This window comes from Elephantulus edwardii, unplaced genomic scaffold, assembly GCF_000299155.1.
Source record: "Elephantulus edwardii isolate Elephantulus edwardi_28Jun2011 unplaced genomic scaffold, EleEdw1.0 scaffold00013, whole genome shotgun sequence".
Lineage (NCBI taxonomy): Eukaryota > Metazoa > Chordata > Mammalia > Macroscelidea > Macroscelididae > Elephantulus > Elephantulus edwardii.
Window position 1 is genome coordinate 27,284,852 of NW_006399763.1, and position 6,990 is coordinate 27,291,841.

General features: G+C 38.1%; 1 pseudogene; it reads left to right on the forward strand.

The window, feature by feature from the left end:
• Positions 1-495: 495 nt before the first annotated feature.
• LOC102855003 lies at positions 496-1,199 on the forward strand (annotated as a pseudogene).
• Positions 1,200-6,990: the final 5,791 nt, after the last annotated feature.

The window sequence follows — 6,990 nt, forward strand, 5'->3', positions numbered from 1 at the left end:
GACTGGTCCTTGGAGAGGGACATCATGTTTGGGGGAGTGGAGGGACAGCACAGGAGAGGAAGACCCTCCATGAGATGGATCGATTTTGTAATTTGCGTGGTGGGAATTAGTTTGTCAAAGACAGCAAGGTTGCCACAGGATAGAACGGCATTTAAGGCTGTTGTACATAGGGTCGCTATGAGTCGCAAGCAATTCAATGGCGCATAACAACAAAAACAACAACAGCAACAAGTGTTCCTTTGCCCTGTTTGTAATGTGAAATTTAGTTACCTGGCCAATCAACTGAAAGAGATCTATGTATCTGCCTATTCCCAAAGAAAAAAAAAACAAACCGAAATAGGCCCTGTTTTTTCAGACAGGTCTGGCTTTGCCTTCCCCATGAAGAAATGGCCATGGAGCACCAGGAAACCCATGCGCGGTTGCCTGGCAGAAGCCTGGCCTACGAGACAGGGTAACGAAGTACAGAAAAGCAGCTCTATTTGGGGTGAGGGGACCATGGCATCCAGCAGTAACTGGCTGTCCGGAGTGAATGCCGTGCTGGTGATGGCATATGGGAGCGTGGTGTTTGTCCTTTTATTTATTTTTGTGAAGCAATGAAATCTGGGTCCCTGTGGGACACAATGCCCCCAAGGATCTGAAAGTGGAGATTGATACTCGGCTATCCAGGGTTCAGGATATCAGAAAAGAGCCCCAGCTCCTTGCAGATGATGATGCCAGACTGCTGCCACTGGAGGCCCAGAGAAATAAAAATTGTTACAACTATTTGTACAGGATGAAAGCTCTGGATGCTATCCATGCATCTGAAATCCAGTATCATACTGAAGGCAGGTATCTCCATTCACTAATGGGCAAGAATTTTCTCTTCTACTTGATAGATCTATGAAACACCAGTGCTCCTTGCACAAGGCCCTCATTGATACCCTTCTGGATGGTTATGAGACAGGGGTCTTTGGCCAGAGTAAATACCGACACTATCAGGAAGCCTTGGCTGAGCTGGCCACTGCAGTCAAAGCATGAAGTGGGAGCTCTTAGCGACACCACCAGTCAGCAACCAAAGACCTCACCCAGTCTCCTGAAGTCTCTCAAAAAACCATCGAGGTTACATACTGCCTTCCAATCAGAAGAGTAAACATGCCAAGTACTTCCCCTAATTGAAGAGCTTTAAGAACAGCTATAATACAGTGGAGAGTACTCTGTGATAGAATTGAACCCTTGCTGTGGAGTGAGCAAGAAACTACGGTGTTCTCGCCAAGCAAGTCTCAAATTAATCTGGCTCACAGGCCTCAAACTATTGGTCAAAGCTCCTACTGTGTGCAGAGCTCTTACCTGGAGGCCCTTTCTTAAGAATGTTTCAGAAAACAGCTAAAACATTTTCTGGAGTACAGGTCAGTTGTTCTTAGTGTTTCTGTCAAGTCTTCCTTAAAAATATTTACCTGCTTTTGATTATAATTAGCATCCCCTGTTCCAGAATATTTAATCCTAAAAGTTAAGTTCTCCTTGCCAGAAGTAGCATGGTGGTGTGAGCGCAGGAATCATGGCAAGCTTTTGGAGTCAACTGCTTTTCCGAGCATGTGTTTGTTACGTGCAGGTTTGCTCTGTCCCCGGGAGTGAAGCTAGCCAGCCTGGGCCTAAAGTTTGAGCCAGGAGGCATCCTTAAGCCCAAAGGCAGCTGGGAGAGGAAGTGACCATGTTGTCCCTGGTTGGCTTCTCCCAGGGTCTTGGGAAGCTCTCCTTGCCAGAAGGAGCATGGTGGTGTGAGCACAGGAATCGTGGCAAGCTTTTGGAGTTGACTGTTTTTCCGGGCATGTGTTTGACATGCAGGTTTGTGGACAGTGTTGGCTGGAGCTTCCCAACTCAATCAAGCCTGAAAGCAGGAGCAGCATCCACTTCCGAAATGGCTTGCCTCCGGAAACTCTATGTACGAACAGTGCTCAGGCTGTTCATTCATAGGGGCGCTATGAGTCGTCTACAACTTGATGGCACCAAACAACAACAACAACAAAAGTCATGTACATGGTTATCTAGGAACTGTTCAGATTTGAGATATCTCAAGTTGATTGCTAAGAAAGGCAGACAAGAATTAGTTGGGAAGATAGCATGAAGTAGTGGGTACTGTGTAAAACATTTTACTCCTTGGAGCTCCACCTAAACAAAGATAGGTTGAAAGACTAGCACAGCTTTCCTGAAAAATAAGATCTGCCTTTCCACTTTGGTTCCATACTGTGGGAAAAAAGTGGGAGAGTGGACAACGTCTGGCACTTGGTATTATCCCATTTCCACCACTACCAGCACAGGGAATATTTATTATGAACAATGAGAAGAAATGGTTTCTTCTATCAAGCCAATACATTAGTCTGAGTTTATAAACTGGTTATTTAATAAAATGAGTTATTAAAAAACAAAATAGATATAAAAATACAGAAACAATTGAACAATGCAAAAATAATCACACACAAGTCAAGTCTCACTGCTTATAATTTTAAAATTATTGGAGCTTTACACCCATAGGGAAGTCCTAGAAATTCATGCAGGGTTCAGAAGAAATATACAATGAAAAATGTCTTTGCTGAAAATATTAGAGCAACATTTATCTAACTATGCAAAGTCATTTGAGTGTGAAGATCATAACAATTAAGGATAAAATTGCAAAGAATGGAAATTGCAGAGCATTTTTGTTATGTTGAATCTGCACGTACAACACGAAGTACTCATTCAAGGAAAAAAAGGGAATATTCCATAGATTAAAATGAGAAAAAAACGCCTATCAGAGTTTTATCCTTTCACTATGCCTATTGAATCTGTATAATGAACAAATAATCCCAGAATCAGGGACACATGAAGAACATGGCATTCTTTTGGAAGAAGACTCCTCAATAGCCTGCAATATATAGATTCTAGAAACTTGCTTATGGAAAATAAAGATTTGAATCAATCATTTAGGAAGTTCAATACTTTAACCTTAAATATGAATTATACCTCAACATAAAAAAACCAAAAGATTTAAAATTAGATTATTAAACAAAATATAGGGAAAATTTGAAATTTTCATGAGTTCAATTTTACCTTTATCCATGTATAAAGAAAGGAGCATGTAGGAATGGCCACATATGACCTTTACCAACTTCACAAACGGAAACCGTCCCCATCAACAACATCAACAGCACAAAACAAATTCCAATGAAGTCAGATATGTCCCACACCTTTTTCTACTCATTCCAACACCAATATTCCTGTTTTACTGAGTACAGAATCCATTATAATAGTTCGCAGGCCACACAGAACCACATTAGGAAACTCAAAAGCGTATAATTTAGATTAGTAGCAGAAATAATCACTTAATCAGGACAGATTCTGAAATGGGCTCACAGGCACTTCAGCCTTTTGTCTCATAGCTTTAGGATCTTAATTTTGTGAATTATGGCTCTCCTGAACACCACCACCACTAATCCTTCAACAAACTTGAGAAAATTTCTCTTGACTACTGTTCCATGGCATAACAGTCCCAAGGTCAGTTCCATATCATGTCAGATAGCTGGTTCTCTATTACTAGGTGCTATGATTGCTGCTCTCATAGGCCCTAGTCTGGCTGGCAAAAAAAGTATCTTGCCATGAAGGATGCACTGTATGCTGTTGCTTATTCTTTGCTGGTAGTGATATTTTAAAATTCTGCTGCTGGATCTAGTCAAATTAATGGCAAGACTAACCAATCCTCTCATGCATTGACGAAACTAGTTAGTCTCTTGTGCCTAGGCTAATGCACCCTATTCACAAATTCTCATTTATCCCCATGGCAAGGTCAAAGTCAATGACTAGGAAAGCCATTTTGAACAATACAACAACACACAACTAACTCCCAAAGAACAGTCAATAAAACAAATGAGAAGTCAAGGATAGTGCTTTAGAGAATAAATTATGCCTGAATCCAGCTGTGGTATTTTCAGTGGCCTAATAATATATATTTGAATTTGGGCAATATATAGGTAAGTCAGAGGAAGAATTAATGCCTTTAAATTGTAAAGTTGGTTCAGAAAATTGAACGTACCACAGACTGTCAAAAGTCAAAAGAACAAATAATATGTCCTCAAAGAAATACAGCCAGAATGTTCTTAGAAATTAAAATGGGCACGTCTTCTCATTTACTTAGTGAAAACTTACAGTTATTATGCTTGGTAGAGTGTCAGTGAAATAAAGACTTTCAATGAAATAGATTGCCAGATATGAATTCAAAAATAGTAACAATCATGACAATGTTTTAAGATTGAACAGTGTTTCATTTGTAGTACACAGTATCACTTGGAGTTGGAGATCATTTAAGGACCACATGATCATATTTTAACTCCAACAGCAGAACTGAATAGTTAGAATAGAAATTGAATGAACAGTGCTGGTGAAACCACTTACGACCTTATTCTTAATGAAGAAAAAAAAATTGTTGACACATTTTCACTGGTCATAATTTAAAAGAATCAAGCTATGCTTGTTTTTCTCTTCCAAAATACGTACTGGATGATTTCCTTATGTTGTTAAAAATATATAGATTCATAATTATTACTACTAATCATTGGCATTTTACAGCAATTATCAATGGAGACGTATATCTTGTTATGTGCCAGTAAGTCATCTGTAACTCATAGTAACCCTATGTACAAAAGCTCTGAAACCAGCCTGACTGACTCCGACACACAGTTCAACCCCATTTTAGATTTACTAAAATTTGTATCTTAAGTAAAATGATTTGTACCCTTATTTTTATTTTTCTATATTAGGTGCATATAAAAAATACTGGTTAAGACTTGAGCTTGTATATCCTCTTGCCAATGCCTGCCCTGCTATTGTATAAGTAGCAGAATCTCAATTAGTATGTATTGGAATGCTATAATTCAAATCCATTTCTTTAATAGATGGAATTCTGTCATGTATTGAAAAGTGAGTGGTCTGTTTCTATAATTAGTATTATATTTCCACAAACTAATGTTTAAATGACTACTTGAAATGCAAATATCCAACAGAATAAACCCCAAATAGTGAGATAAATGTAGTTCTACCATAAAAACTTTTGGGGCGTAATAGGATAGACAGGTTCTGTTTTGACCTAGTCTGCAACCCACTATTCATTAATTCTCAAAATCTCCTTAGATCATTTAGATCAAGAATACTTAAAAGTAGTCTTTCAAGTACAGTACTGTTGAATCCCTACAGGTTTTACCTATACTGTGATGTTTTATTTTATTTTTTTAAGAGCAACTTTTCCTTTAACTTTTCAGCAAAAGTTTAATTCTTTTATTAAAAACACAAGAAAGCCTTCACTCGGGCTATTACATGCATATAGCCTCTTTAACATAGTAAGGGATGAAAGTTCATGCATGATGCTCACAGCTGGAGTAGACACATCTGGAATAGGAGAGAGAGGTCACTGCTCTAATTCTAGGAACATTTTCTGTGGAAGCCTTCGGCATAGAGTTACATAATGATTTACCTGAAGTGTTTTGTAAAAACGAATTTTGCAAGTACATTTCTAATTTTGAAGTTATATTCCTATTTATATTTTATGGTTTTTGTTTATTTTAATCATGGGAAAGAGTAGGTAGTCACAGGCAGATATAATTATTGTCAGTTCACAAATGATTTTCTGGACACAGTATAGGGGTCATTCCCTATTTTAAGAAGTGTGCAGCTAGTGGAACTACACTGCAAAAGTTCTAGTAATCTAGTTGCTTAAGAAGATTACTAAAGGTATATGGTCCTGCTGTAGTCTCAATCTACCCAATTAATGAGACAATCAAATGTATGACTACATTCTCACAAAGTCAGACTTATTATCTATGACATCAATATGTCCCCTGAAGTGGGAACTCTCGTACACTGTTGGTGGGGTTGTAAAATGGCACAACCTCTATGGAAGGCAGTTTGGCATTTACTCAAACAGCTGAACATAGAAATTCTATATGACCCACCTATTCCACCACTAGGAGTATACCCCAAAGAAATTAGAACTGAGACACAAATGGTTATTTGTACACTGGTGCTCATAGCAGCATTATACAGCATCCCAAGAACATGGCAATATCCCACATGTCCAACTACAGCCGAATGGATTGAGAAATTATGGTACATTCACATGATGGAATACTGCATTATGATGCAATCAGATGATGGAGCAATGATTTAAAAATGACTATGTAACTTGGGAGAGACTGGAGAGGATTATGCTGAGTGAACTAACTTGATCTCATAAGGACAAGTACTGCATACGACTATTATTGTTAAAAAAAAAAAGAAGAAGAATTAGTAAAACAAGTATGGGGTTCCAAGGGTTGCAGGGTTGGGAGCAGCGAAGTGAGGATGGCTAAGGGTGGAATCACAGGGAATCACAGAATCATAATATGGCAGGTAGTGGGAGGAGGCAAATTTCTGAAGGTAGAGAAACAATATAAAATCTAGGTATAGAAAAGAATATATTCTGCTATACTTTTTCAGATTTAATATTTCATTCCTGTGATATTTTGTCTTAAGTAACAGATTCAAGCACTGTCAAAGGTATTGAGATACCATGTAAGCTTAATGCTAAGTTAAGAGGAGAATGTGTTTGCTATGTCATGTTTTCCACTTACTCAATGCAGTGAATGGCTTGGTGACATTCATATTCTAACTAGTTATCTCTGCCAAAAGCTCCCTAAATCTGTGTATAAATGATTCCTGCAGAAAATTACTTTCAGGGTGTTTTCTATCTTGTAGCTCTTTTGGGGGAATAAAAGAGCACATTTATGGTATTTTTCTCAAATCGGAGCAAGGCAGTTATTTGTTGTGAATGATGCTCTTAGAATTGCACACTGGATTGCTTAGTATTACAGAACATAGGACATATACAGCAGTGGAGCAAAAAAGACAACAAATATAATGGAAATAAAGAAGCAGAACTGCTTTCCCAAACTAAATAGAACTGACATATTTTGCTACATTGAAGACTCACAGATAAAGCCATAGAAAGAG